General features: G+C 40.0%; 1 long non-coding RNA gene across 1 annotated transcript; it reads left to right on the top strand.

The window, feature by feature from the left end:
• Positions 1-483: 483 nt before the first annotated feature.
• Positions 484-14,553, top strand: LOC116418702. Its single transcript, XR_004228824.1, has 3 exons — positions 484-609; positions 856-1,029; positions 14,487-14,553. It is a non-coding gene; the product is annotated as an uncharacterized LOC116418702 (long non-coding RNA).
• Positions 14,554-15,050: the final 497 nt, after the last annotated feature.

The raw sequence follows: 15,050 nt of genomic DNA, 5'->3' as shown, positions 1-15,050 counted from the left end.
ACGTAAACACAGGTAATCTTGGCTGAACTGTGGCTCTATTGTCTGGTGTTCCTTTGAAGGTGAAGCCTCTTGTGTTATTCTAAGTGACCTCTGGAGACAGAAACTGTCTCATAATTGCAGGGACGACTTGAGAAGGCATCCTGAGCCTATGCGGAAATGCAGAAGCAATTCCATGATCTAAGCAACCTACGTGAAAGCCTGAAAGCCAAAGCAAGATCCTCTTATTACAAAGCTGTCCAACAAAACGTTTTCCTAGTAACACTGGAGGTCCATCAGTCACTCCTCCTGGTCTGGAAATGCCAGAAATGTCCTCCATGGTCCTTGTGAGAGTCAAGATCTTTTCAAAATCACCTCAGGAGCCACAGAACCACTCCATCCTACCTGAAATTGCAGAATGACTCTTAACCAGAGTCTCAAAAATGCATTCATTGATAGTTTTGATTCCTGGGAGTGGCCATTGCTTGCAAAAGATGTACCAGAGACTAGACATTTTCTGTCTCCTCACTTGTCCGGGGAAGACTGAAGTTTTTCTGAAACACAGAGATGGGAATCTGACCCTCTGAGCAGCCTCAGGATTTTCTAAGTCTTCCAAGCAGAGTGGAAATTCTGGTGAGGACCCATTGCACCCCCTGATGGTCTGGAATCACATAGGATGATGCGTTTAAACAACTCAAGGTGGAGATATATTTTCTGAGATATTCCAAGGAGGAGGGACACAGCTGGACCAGATGTTAGAAGGGCAGCTGAGCATTAAGTGCCTATGTAGTGTTTGCAGCTTAATGTCCCATGCAGAAGGGGAATCTGGGCTCTTGTGTTAGAATTCAGTGTAATTCTGGGGTCCTGCTTTCCTTCCAGGAAATCCAACTTCCAACTGAATGTCTGGATGAACTACTGACAGCCACTGAGTGTCCTGCAGCAGGTGAACTGTGGCCAGAGCCCAAGGATGAAGGGGGCTCCCTCTGTCTGTGACTGTGAAGAGGAAGCCTGAGGTGAAGCAGACCCAGGCCCCAGAAGGATGGAAAAAATGAGGTAGGGAGTGAGGGGACCTCAGGAGAAGACTGAGGTCTGCAGAATCCCAGGGTCAAAGAGACAGTGCGGTGTCCTGGTGGTGTCCTTGATGTTCCAAGAGGGGTGATAATCCATCTCCTGTGTAAAAGCTTCATATGGGCTGAGGAGGGGAGAAGTGAACAGAGAGGAAGCAGGGAAGGCCGAGACAGCGACCAACCTTAGAACAATTTTAACCAGAAATGGACACAGTCCCCGGACCCCATCGCGGGGTTGCAGGCCAAGGACCGTCTCCAGGCAATGCATAGCTCCCTTGTCAGGTTAGTGGGAGTAGGGATTGTGACGTCTGCAGGGGTGTGGAAGGCTGGGCGACGGGAGCAGCTTACTGGGCTGGACCAGAAATACTGACCTTCTTTTCCATCACTGAAATCCACTTCCGGGTCAGAAAAAACTGCAAGTTCTGGAGGGGCAGGGCCTAGGAGGAGGTCAGGGCCTGAGCCTTCCTGGTTTGACCCCCCTACCTCCTGTGTTTCTGGGTCTATCCTCACTTCCACCCAGCGAATCTTGAGTAACCTCTTTTGAGTCCCCACAAGTGTGTTGTGTGCAGTGGGGCCAGGCTGCTTCATCCACTGCACGTTAAATGTTTCCAATACTTTCCGGCCAAAGCTTAGAGTTGTCAGATCACTGACTTTGAATGTTGACCTGGTTCCTTTTGAACAGAGTAAAATCTATTGAAATTTAAGGTCACTCTTTTCATGGATGGTGAAGAGGCAGGCCGTTCAGGCATAACTGCCCTCAGGTCTGGAGGGCGGCGGAGGTCACTGTGGGTGGTGGGTGAATCCGGAACCTCTATGACCCTAGACTTTCAAATATTTCATTTTTTCTTTTGCAGTTTTTGTTTGTTGCTTGCTTTTTTTTTTTTTGAAATGGGAACTGGAATGTAAGATGCCAAACTAGCCTGTGGGGAACATGGATTTTCACAACAGTAACCACAGCGTGTAGTTTCCATTTCTATTCCCTGTTCATGTGAGAGACAGAGAAGGAAATCAGGTGCTCAGTTCCAGGGACATCACAGGACTGGGACATGTACAGTGAGGGTGGAAGGCAGAGGCATTGCTTTAGAAGAATAAAATTACTGCATGCACACACATATGTATGTATATGGATGTATGTACACAAACATGCATATTTATAGATTCTGTTCTTTCTCTATATATATAATTTTCTTTATTTCACACTTGATATGATTTTTTTAATTATACTTTATGTTCCAGGATACATGTGCACAACGTGTAGGTTTGTTACATATGTATACATGTGCCATGTTGGTGTGCTACACCCATTAACTCGTCATTTACATTAGGTATATCTCGTAATGCTATCCTTCTCCCCTCCCCCCACCCCACATCAGGCCCCAGTGTGTGATGTTCCCCTTACTGTGTCCAAGTGATCCCGTTGTTCAGTTACCACCTATGAGTGAGAACATGCGATGTTTGGTTCTCTGTTCTTGTGATAGTTTGCTGAGAATGATGGTTTCCAGCTGCATCCATGTCCCTACAAAGGACATGAACTCATCCTTTTTTATGGCTGCATAGTATTCCATGGTGTGTATGTGCCACATTTTCTTAATCCAGTCTGTCATTGATGGACATTTGGGTTGGTTCCAAGTCTTGGCTATTGTGAACAGTGCTGCAGTAAACATACATGTGCATGTGTCTTTATAGCAGCATGATTTATAATCCTTTGGGGATATACCCAGTAATAGGATGGCTGGTTCAAATGGTATTTCTAGTTCTACATCATTTAGGAATCACCATACGGTCTTCCACAGTGGTTGAACTAGTTTACAGTCCCACCAACAGTGTAAAAGTGTTCCTATTTCTCCACATCCTCTCCAGCACCTGTTCTTTCCTGACTTTTTAATGATTGCCATTCTAACTGGTGTGAGACGGTATCTTATTGTGGTTTTGATTTGCATTTCTCTGATGGCTAGTTATGATGAGCATTTCTTCATGTGTCTGTTGGCTGCATAAATGTCTTCTTTTGAGAAGTGTCTGTTCTTATCCTTTGCCCACTTTTTAATGAGGTTGTTTGTTTTCTTGTTGTAAATTTGTTTGAGTTCTTTGTAGGTACTGGATATTAGCCCTTTTTCAGATGAGTAGATTGCCAAAATTTTCTCCCATTCTGTAGGTTGCCTGTTCATTCTAATGGTAGTTTCTTTTGCTATGCAGAAGCTCTTTAGTTTAATTAGATACCATTGTCTATTTTGGCTTTTTTGCCATTGCTTTTGGTGTTTTAGACATGAAGTCCTTGCCCATGCTTATGTCCTGAATGGTATTGCCTAGGTTTTCTTCTAGGGTTTTTTATGGTTTTAGGTCTAACATTTAAGTCTCTAATCCATCTTGAATTAAATTTTGTGTAAGGAGTAAGGAAGGGATCCAGTTTCAGCTTTTTATTTATGGCTAGGCCATTTTTCCCAGCAGCATTGATTAAATAGGGAATCCTTTCCCCATTTCTTTTTTTTTTTTTTTTTTTGTCAGGTTTGTCAAAGATCAGATGGTTGTAGATGTGTGGTATTATTTCTGAGGGCTTTGTTCTGTTCCATTGGTCTATAGCTCTGTTTTGGTACCAGTACCATGCTGTTTTGGCTACTGTAGCCTTGCAGTATAGTTTGAAGTCAGGTAGCGTGATGCCTCCAGCTTTGTTCTTTTGACTTAGGATTGTCTTGGCAATGCAGTCTCTTTTTTGGTTCCTTATGAACTTTAAAGTAGTGTTTTCCAATTCTGTGAAGAAAGTCATTGGTAGATTAATGGGGATGGCATTGAATCTATAAATTACCTCGGGCAGTATGGCCATTTTCATGATATTGATTCTTCTTGTTCATGAGCATGGAGTGTTCTTCCATTTGTTTGTGTCCTCCTTTATTTCATTGAGCACTGGTTTGTAGTTCTCCTTGAACAGGTCCTTCACATCTGTTGTAAGTTGGATTCCTACGTATTTTATTGTCTTTGAAGCAATTGTGAATGGGAATTCATTCATGATTTGGCTCTCTGTTTGTCTGTTATTGGTGTATAAGAATGCTTGTGATTTTTGCACAATAATTTTGTATCCTGAGACTTTGCTAAAGTTGCTTATCAGTTTCAGGAGATTTTGGGCTGAGACGATGGGGTTTTCTAAATAGACAATCATGTCATCTGCAAATAGGGACAATTTGACTTCTTCTTTTCTTAATTGAATACCCTTTATTTCTTTCTCTTGCCTGATTGCCATGGCCAGAACTTCCAACACTACGTTGAATAGGAGTGGTGAGAGAGGACATCCCTGTCTTCAGAGTTTTTAGCCTGAAGGGCTGTTGAATTTTGTCAAAGGCCTTTTCTGCATCTATTGAGATAATCACGTGGTTTTTGTCCTTGGTTCTGTTTATATGCTGGATTACATTTATTGATTTGCATGTGTTGAACCAGCCTTGCATCCCAGGGATGAAGCCCACTTGATCATGGTGGATAAACTCTTTGATGTACTGCTGGATTTGGTTAACCAGTATTTTATTGAGGATTTTTGCGTCAATGTTCATCAGGGATATTGGTCTAAAATTCCCTTGTTTTGGTGTGTCTCTGCCGGGTCTTGGTATCAGGATGATGTTGGCCTCATCAAATGAGTTAGGGAGGATTCCCTCTTTTTCTATTGATTGGAATAGTTTCAGAAGGAATGGTACCAGCTCCTCCTTGTACCTCTTGTAGAATTCAGCTGTGAATCTGTCTGGTCCTGGACTTTTTTTGGTTAGTAGGCTATTAATTATTGCCTCAATTTCAGAGCCTGTTATTGGTCTGTTCAAGGATTCAACTTCTTCCTGGTTTAGTCTTGGGAGAGTGTATATGTCCAGGAATTATCCATTTCTTCTAAGTTTTCTAGTTTATTTGCGTAGAAGTGTTTGTAGTATTCCCTGATGGTAGTTTGTATTTTTGTGGGGTCAGTGGTGATATCCCCTTTATCATTTTTTATTGCATGTATTTGATTCTTCTCTCTTTTCTTCTTTATTAGTCTTGCTAGCAGTCTATCAATTTTGTTGATCTTTTCCAAAAATCAACTTCTGGATTCATTGATTTTTTGAAGAGTTTTTTTGTGTCTTTCCTTCAGTTCTGCTCTGATCTTAGTTATTTCTTGCCTTCTGCTGGCTTTTGAATGTGTTTGCTCTTGCTTCTATAGTTCTTTTAATTGTGATGTTAGGGTGTCAATTTTAGATCTTTCCTGCTCTCTCTTGTGAGAATTTAGTGCTATAAATTTCCCTCTACACATTGCTTTAAATGTGTTACAGAGATTCTGGTATGTTGTATCTTTGTTCTCATTGGTTTGAAAGAACATCTCTATTCTGCCTTCATTTTGTTAAGTACCCAGTAGTCATTCAAGAGCAGGTTGTTCAGTTTCCATGTATTTGAGTGGTTTTGATTGAGTTTCTTAGTCCTGAGTTCTGGTTTGATTGCAGTGTGGTCTGAGAGACAGTTTGTTATAATTTCTGTTCTTTGACACTTGCTGAGGAGTGCTTTACTTCCAACTATGTGGTCAATTTTGGAATAAGTGCAATGCGGTGCTGAGAAGAATGTATATTCTGTTGCTTTGGGGTGGAGAGTTCTGTTGATGTCTATTCGGTCTGCTTGGTGCAGAGTTGAGTTCAATTCCTGGATATCCTTGTTAACTTTCTGTCTTGTTGATCTGCTCAACGTTGACAGTGGGGTGTTAAATTCTCCCACTATTATTGTGTGGGAGTCTAAGTCTCTTTGTAAGTCTCTAAGGCCTTGTTTCAAGAATCTGGGTGCTCCTGTATCGGGTGCATATATATTTAGGATACTTAACTCTTCTTGTTGAATTGATCCCTTTACCATTATGTAATGACCTTCTTTATCTCTTTTTATCTTTGTGGTTTAATGTCTGCTTTATCAGAGAGTAGGATTGCAGCCCCTGCCGTTTTTTTTTTTGTTTGTTTGTTTGTTTTCCATTCACTTGGTAGATCTTCCTCCATCCCTTTATTTTGAGCGTATGTGTGTTTCTGCACATGAGATGGGTCTCCTGAATACAGCAAACTGATGGGTCTTGACTCTTTATCCAATTTGCCAGTCTGTGTCTTTTAATTGGAGCATTTAACCTATTTACATTTAAGGCTAATATTGCTATGTGTGAACTTGATCCTGTCATTATGATGTTAGCTGGTTATTGTGCTCGTTAGTTGATGCAGTTTCTTCCTAGCATCGATGGTGTTTACATTTTGGCATGTTTTTGCAATGGCTTGTACTGGTTGTTCCTTTCCATGTTTAGTACTTCCTTCAGGAACTCTTGTAGGGAAGCCTGGTGGTGACACAATCTCTCAGCATTTGCTTGTCTGTAAAGGATTTTATTTCTCCTTCACTTATGAAACTTAGTTGACTGGATATGAAATTCTGGATTGAAAATTCTTTAAGAATGTTGAATATTGGCCCCTACTCTCTTCTGGCCTGTAGAGTTTCTGCTAGGAGATCTGCTGTTAGTCTGATGGGCTTCCCTTTGTGGGTAATGCAACCTTTCTCTCTGGCTGCCCTTAACATATTTTCCTTCATTTCAACTTTGGTGAATTTGACAATTATGTGTTTTGGAGTTGCTCTTCTTGAGGAGTATCTTTGTGGCATCCTCTGTATTTCCTGAATTTGAATGTTGGCCTGCCTTGCTAGGTTGGGGAAGTTCTCCTGGATGATATCCTGCAAAGTGTTTTCCAACTTGGTTCCATTCTCCCTGTCACTTTCTGGTACACCAATCAGATGTAGATTTGGTTTTTTCACATAATCCATATTTCTTGGAGGCTTTGTTCATTTCTTTTTACTCTTTCTTCTCTAAACTTCTCTTCTCGCTTCATTTCATTCATTTGATCTTCAATCTCTGATACTGTTTCTTCCAGTTGATCGAGTCAATTACTGAAGCTTGTGCATTTGTCATGTAGTTCTCGTGTCATGGTTTTCATCTCTATCAGGTCATTTATGGACTTCTCTGCATTGGTTATTCTAGCTATCCATTCGTCAAATTTTTTTAAAGTTTTTAGTTTCCTTGTGCTGGGTTCATAGTTCCTCCTTTAGCTCTGAGAAGTTTGATCAACTGAAACCTTCTCTCAACTTGTCAAAGTCATTCTCTTTCCAGCTTTGTTCTGTTGCTGGCAAGGAGCTGCATTCCTTTGGAGGGGGAGGGGTGCTCTGATTTTTTGAATTTTGAGCTTTTCTTTACTACTTTTTCCCCATCTTTGTGGTTTTATCTACCTTTGGTCTTTGATGGTGGTGATGTATGGATAAGGTTTTGGTGTGGATGTCCTCTCTCTTTGTTAGTTTTCCTTCTAACAGTCAGGACCCTGAGCTGCATGTCAGTTGGAGTTTGCTTGAGGTCTACTCCAGTTAGGCTACTCCCAGTTAGGCTCTCCAGTTAGGCTACTCGGGGGTCAGGGACCCACTTGAGCAGGCAGTCTGTCAGTTCTCAGATCCCAACCTCTGTGCTGGGAGAATCACTACTCTCTTCAAAGCTGTCAGACAGGGACATTTACATCTGCAGAGGTTTCTGCTGCTTTTTGTTTAGCTATGCCCTGCCCCCAGAGGTGGAGTCTACAGAGGCAGGCAGGCCTCCTTGAGCTGCAGTGGGCTCCACCCAGTTCGAGCTTCCTGGCTGCTTTGTTTACCTACTTAAGCCTCAGAAATGGCAGGCGCCCCTTCCCCAGCCTCGCTGCCACCTTGCAGTTAGATCTCAGATTGCTGTGCTAGCAATGAGAGAAGCTCTGTGGGCCTGGAACCCTCCGAGTCAGGTGTGGGATATAATCTCCTGGTGTGCTGTTTGCTAAGACCCTTGGTAAAGCACAGTATTAGGGTGGGAGTGACCCGATTTTTCCAAGTGTTTTGTGTCATGGTTTCCCTTGGCTAGGAAAAGGAATTCCCTTCCCCTTGCACTTCCTGGGTGAGGCGATGCCTTGCCCTGCTTCAGGTCTCACTCGTTGGGCTGCACCCGCTGTCCTGCACCAACTGTCCAACATGCCCCAGTGAGAGGAACCTGGTACCTCAGTTGGAAATACAGAAATCACCCATCTTCTGTGTTGCTCATGTTGGCAGCTGGAGGCTGGAGCAGTTCTTATACGGCCATCTTTTCACCAACCTCACTTGCTATGATTTCTAAATTTAAATACCTTTGAGACAAACGTGAATTGTGAAGGGATTTTAAAATGTCAGTGAAAAATGGAATTAAAAATAAAAATATAAATATCAACTTTATTTCTCAATATAATCTCTACTGAGGTCAAGACACTGCCTTAAGGGATGATCCCAACCATGCTGTCCATTACTAAAGAACTGAGGTTCATGGGAATTTAACCATGTCAATGTAGTCTTCTAGTATTAACTAAAGAAAAATGGGTGCCCTTTACAGTTATTTTAAGATTAGGAAAAATAAGGTCAGAAGAAACCAAATCAGGACTGTAATGTTGATGCCTAATAATTTCCCATGAAAACTCTTGCAAAATTACTGGTGTTTGATGAGAGGAAGGAACAGAAGTGTTGTTGTGGTGCAGAGGGACTCTCTAGTGAAGCTCTACAGGGCACTTTTCTGCAAAAGTATTTGCTAATTTTCTCTAAGAACTCTCCTACTAAGCAGATATTATGGTGCTTTGGTCCTATAGAACGTCAACAAGCAAAATGCCTTGAGCATCCCCAAAACCTCCATGGCTTTTCCTTCGAGAATTTTGCTTTTGCTTTGACAGGACCACTTCTACCTCTTGGTAGCCATTGCTTTAATTGTGCTTTGCCTTCAGGATCCTATTGATAAAGCCAGTTTCACTCCCTGTTATAATTCTTCAAAATAATGCTTCAGGATCTTGATTCTGCTTGTTCAAAATAGTCACTAATAGCTCTGCTTTTGTCCACAGCTGATGTAGGCACAAGGGTATTCGGGACTCATCAAATGTGAAGTTTCTCAACTTTCACGTTATAGTCAATATTTGCGTAAGCTGAACCAATTGATATGTCTGTGGTGTTGGCTATAATATTTCTTGTTAATTGTCAGTCCTCCTCAATTAGGGCATAGAAACAATTTTTTTTCTCTCAAAAATTGGAATGGATGCCCCTCCTCTGTGGGCTTCATCTTCAACATTGTCTTATCTCTTCTTAGAATAAGGTATCTGTTTGTAAGCGACTGATCCTTCAGGTCATTTTTCCCATAGACTTTTCATAAAGAATAATTTATTTCACCATTTTTTGTACCCCAGCTTCACCATAAATTTGATGTTTGTTCTTGTTTCAGGTTTGGTAGAAACAAGTTTGGTAGAATTCATGTGGCTCTTTTCAGACTGATGTTTTAAATCCTGTTCAGATATGTTAAAACAGGGCCGGGTATGGTGGCTCATGCCTGTAATCACTGCACTTTGGGAGGTTGGGCAACATGGCAAAACGCTGCCTTGACAGTAAATACAAAAATTAGCCTCTACAAAGATACAAAAATTAGCCAAGCAAGGTCCAAGCTACTTGGAAGACTGAGGCAGGAGAATCGCTTCAGCCTGGGAAGCAGAGGTTACTTTGAGCCAAGATTGCTCCACTGCACTGCAACCTCGGTGAGGGGAGTGAAACCCTGTCTCAAAAAAAAAAGTTGAAATAAACTACTATATGTATGTTTTGATGCAAAAGCTAAAAGTTCATGCATAGTTTTTTCATAATTGTTATTTTGCATGAATTTATTGAAGCCTCCTATTATTTGCCATAATTTTCTCACCTTATTAATTTCTATATATATAAAGAATTTCCAATTTGTGTAAACCTTTCTTCCCAGTTACTGAACAATTATTTTAAATTTGAAAAGTATGAGCTATTTTATTCTGTATTTTTGTTTTCTAGTTCTGAATATTTTAGAGAAAATATAGATAATGAGACTTGTAAAATGGAGATGTTTGGAAGTTTCTGTACCAATGACAAATTAATTTTTAAATAATTTCAGGAAAATTGAGGTGAATGTCTGTACTTTTATATGAACATTCATAGTAAAACAGATTTTTGAATTTCTACCCTTGATAAACTGTAATGTAAAATATGTGAGTAAATGTGTACTTTTCTATTCCTCATGAACATTCTCAAGTTTCTGCTGTCTGGATTTTCTCAGGACCAATTACAAGCTGTACATGCTGCTGAAATGTCTCAAAGATTATGTCCCAAAGAGAGTTCCCTGCTGTTTTTCCAATATTAATTTCGAAGTTTTACCAAGTTACAAGTTTTGTTTTCATAAAATATAAAACTTTTTGCCTCCGGCAGAAATACATTTTGGAAGATAACTTTCCTGTGGGTAAGGGGTATAAAGGAAGCTTGGATTTGTTCTGAGAGAGGGAGAGGGCACTTCTGCCCATTGCCATGCACATCTGATTTTAGAGCTGAATGCCTTTCTGAGCTTTGCTCACTCCTCTCAAACTTGCAGGTAAATGGACACAAATTAAAGAGTAATAGTTGTACACCATTTGGGATGAAGGAATCCAGATACCTGAACCACTGTTTATTCTTTGCCCCTCCCACCCTCTCATGCTTCCAGATCTCTAGTGTCTATCATTCCACTTCTATGTCCAGGTGTGGAATTATTTAACTCACACTTACAAATTAGAACTTCCTGTGTTCATTGGTACAGATTCTGTTCCATCTAGCTACCTCTGAGACTGCAAGAACAACCACTCCTCCCCCTCCCCCTCCTCCTCCTCCTTCTCAGCCTACTCAAACAGAAGACCAGGAGTATTTTATATATATATATACACACACACTCATACATGTACACATATATATACACACACAAATATATACACACACATGTGTACATATATACACACATACTCATAAAGAATTTGCATTTTAAAGAATGGCAGAACTATAGTTGTTCAAAATCAACTATGTAATTCTATATATGATAAACGTCTATTAGAAAGTTCACGTTGAAAATTGCAAACAGAGCTTAGAAAAAATAAAGTTTTTAAAAATTTTATTTTATTTCATTTTAATTCCAGGATACATGTGCAGGACATTCAGGTTTGTTACATAGGTAAGTGTGTGCCATGGTGGTTTGCTGTACCTATCAACCCATAACCTAGGTATTCAGCCCCACATGCATTAGCTATTTATTCTGATGTACTCCCTCCCCACTCACCACCAGACAGCCTCCAGTGTATGTTGTTCCCCTCCCTGTGTCTATGTTTTCTCATTGTTCATCTGCAACTTATAAGTGAGAACATGTGTATTTGGTTTTCTGTTCCTGCATTAGTTTGCTGAGAATAACAGCTTCCACCTTCATCCATGTCCCTGCAAAAGACATGATCTCATTCCTTTTTATGGCTGCATAGTATTCCATGGTGTATATGTATCACATTTTCTGTATCCAGTCTGTCACTGATGGGCATTTGGGTTGATTCCATGTTTTTCTATTGTGAATCATGTGGCAATGAACATATGCATGCAAGTATCTTTATACTACAAGAATTTATATTCCTTTGGGTACATACCCAGTAATGGCATTGCTGGGTCAAATGGTATTTCTGATTCTAGGTCTTTGAAAAATCACCACACTGTCTTCCACAGTGTTTGAATTCACATTCGCTACAACAGTGTAAAAGTGTTCCTGTTTCCCCACAGTCTCACCAGCATCTGTTGTTTCTTGACTTTTTAATAATCTCCATTCTGACTGGCATGAGATGGCATCTCACTGTGGTTTTGATTTGTATTTCTCTAATGATCAGTAACGTTGGGCTTTTTTTTCCATATGTTTGTTGGCTGCATAAATGTCTTCTTTTGAGAAGTGTCTGTTCATATCCTTTGCCCACTTTTAAAAATATTTTTATTTTCACTTTTTAAGACAGAGTCTTGCTGTGTCACCCAGGGTAGAGTTCAGTGGCACAATCTCGGGTCACTGCTACCTCTGCCTCCCAGATTCAGGAGATTCTTCTGTCTCAGCCTCCTGAGTAGTTGGGATTACAGACACCTGCCACCACATCCGGCTAATTTATTGTATTTTTAGTAGAGACTGAGTTTCACCAGGTTGGCCAGGCTGATCTTGAACTCCTGGCCTCAAGTTATTTGCCCACCTCACCTTCCCAAACTTCTGAGATTACAGGCATGAGCTACTGCACCCAGTTTTTGCCCACTTTTATATGGGGTTCAATTTTTATAGTTTTGGGTTTTACATTTAAATATTTAATCCATTTTCAGTTCATTTTTATATAAGGTATAAGGAAGGGGTCCAGTTTCAGTTTTCTGCATATGTCTAGCCAGTTTTTCCAGCAGCATTTATTATTAAATAGGGAATCCTTTCCCCATTGCTTGTTTTCATTCAAAATAAAATGATTGTAGATGTGCAGTCTTATTTCTGATATCTCTATTCCATTCTATTGGTGTATGTGTCTGTTTTGCACCACTACCATGCTGTTTGGGTTACTGTAGCCTTGTAATATGGTTTGAAGTCAGGTAGCATGATGCCTCCAGCTTTGTTAATTTTGCTTAGGATTGTCCTGGGCATATGGGCTCTTTTTTCATTCCGTATGAATTTTGAAGTAGTTTTTTCTAATTTTGTAAAGAATGTCCATGGTAGTTTATGGGAGTAGCATTGAATCTATGAATTAGTTTGGGGACTATGGCCATTTTCATGATATTGATTCTTCTTACCCATGAGCATGGAATGTTTTCCCATTTGTTTGTGTCCTCTCTTATTTCCTTGAGTAGTGGTTTGTAGTTCACCTTAAAGAGGTCCTTCACTTGCCTTGTTAACTGTATTCCTAGGTGTTTTATACTCTTTGTAGCAATCGTAAATGGGAATTCATTTGTGATTTGGCTCTCTTCTTGTCTATTGTTGGTGTATAAGAATGCTTGAGATTTTTGCACACTGATTTTGTATCTTGAGACTTTGCAGAAGTTGCTTGTAGCTTAAGAATCTTTTGGGCTGAGGTGATGGGATTTTATAGATATAGGATCATGTCATCTGCAAAGAGACAGTTCAACTTCCTCTTTTCCTGTTTGAATATGCTTTATTTCTTTCTCTTGCCTGATTGCCTGTGCCAGAACTTCCAACACTATATTGAATAGGAGTGGTGAGAGAGGGCATCCTTGCCTTGTGCCAATTTTCAAATGGAATGCTTCCAGCTTTTGCCTATTCAATATGATATTGACTGTGGGTTTGTCATAAATGGCTCTTATTATTTTGAGACATGTTCCATCAACACCTAGTTTCATGAGAGTTTTTAACATAAAAGAATGTTGAATTTTATCAAAGACCTTTTCTGAGTCAACTGAAATAATCATGGGGTTTTTGTCTTTAATTCTGTTTATGTGGTGAATTACTTTAATTGATTTGCATATGTTGAACCAGCCTTGCACCCAAGGGATGAGGCCGACTTGATCTTGGTGGATAAGCTTTTTGATGTATTGCTGGATTTGGTTTGCCACTACTATATTGAGAATTTTGCATCAAAGTTTATCAGAAATATTAAGCTAAAGTGTAGCAAATACATTGAAAATAATAACAGACTGATTAAAAGACTAAATAATATGAATCCTAAGTTTTTTCACAACTGACTTATAGAGTAAAAGCATTGCCAAACTAAATAAGCTTGGCCAAAAACTGTGCAGGGTCGAGATGTTGTCTCAACTTCCACTACTCATTGTGAGGTGGACCTGTAGTAACTATATTTGATGCAAAATTTCATGTTGATGGAAGCTGAGATGTCCTGCAGTCTCAGAGGGACAGAATTCTGGTGTATCTCCCTTTGGCCTGTCAGGAATGAAGATCTAGGCTCTACAGGTTTTGTCAAAATTTGCAAGATGTAGGAAATGGGGCAGGATTTAGGCTGTGAGGCAAAGCCTAGAGGTATAAAGAAACAGCTTCTGTCCCTGGGCTCAGGAAGTCACGATAGTTTCAGAGGGGATTTTGGAGTGAGCATAGTACAATCTTTGGAACCATTCCTTCCCCTTATTTGTTCATAGGCCAGATGTGCTCAACCAGGGGGCATCTCGGATCTCATGAACAGAGTCCTGGAGAGACAAAGGGTCAATCCTGAGGAAGAGGCTCAATAGGGAAGAAGGAGCCACCATTTTCTCTCCTGAGAAAAATCCTTCTCCCTAGGAAACCATAGGATTTTCCTTGGTCCCAGTGAGAGTTTTCCTGAGTGAAGAGAACAGAGAGAGCAAGGGACTGATGTGTTATCTGTTTCCACCACCTGCAGTGATTCTGAAACCATGGGGGGCAGGAGAATTATATTCAGAATCATGAGCAATCCAAATGCCATGGTTTCACACAAGACACAGGAGGTTCTTATCTCTGGGGGGTAGGCACTGGTCATTGATATTCTTTAAAGCTCATTCACTGATTACAAAGTAAACCAAATTAATAATCTACTGCAAGTTTTATTAATCTCACTTTACTTCACACACAATTCATACAGACACATTGTTAATATACACATTTTGATGATTGGACAGGGTTGGACCCAAGATTCTGTACTTCTATGAAGCCCTGTGTTCTGTCCAGGTGTCATTTACTCTCAGGTGAGTACACTGATCACCATAACTAACAAGAGATTGATCTGTGATTATTAGAAATAAAAAGACCTGTCGGTTATGTTTTATTGGGAAGATTCTATTAACATTTAAATACAGTTTAAAAACACAGATTTACAATGAAAACTAACAAGCAAATATTAAAAGTGAAGGAGCTATTCCCCAAACTAGTTTCCACTGAGATACCACCAGAGAAAAACAACTCTCAGGACAGGGATACTGCTTCAAAGACACAGATTGCACAGCTGGATGGTTTATCTAGAATTTCCCAAAATTCCATCCTTTACTCATGAAATGCAGTTTATTTAAGAACTTTCTAATTTGACTGTAGTTTCATACTCACACACTTCAGTGTATTGTGTATTATTCCATTTATGATAAGTATAACTTATTTGAAAATGAATTACGTACTGGTGAGAGAATTTTCACTTTAAATTAAACATAAACTGACACCATAAAATTAGCAGCATCTGTTTGTCTGTTCCA

This window comes from Piliocolobus tephrosceles, unplaced genomic scaffold, assembly GCF_002776525.5.
Source record: "Piliocolobus tephrosceles isolate RC106 unplaced genomic scaffold, ASM277652v3 unscaffolded_695, whole genome shotgun sequence".
In the NCBI taxonomy this organism is placed as follows: Eukaryota; Metazoa; Chordata; class Mammalia; order Primates; family Cercopithecidae; genus Piliocolobus; species Piliocolobus tephrosceles.
Note: the sequence above shows the minus strand (reverse complement) of the source record. Positions and strands in the feature narration are given on the sequence as shown.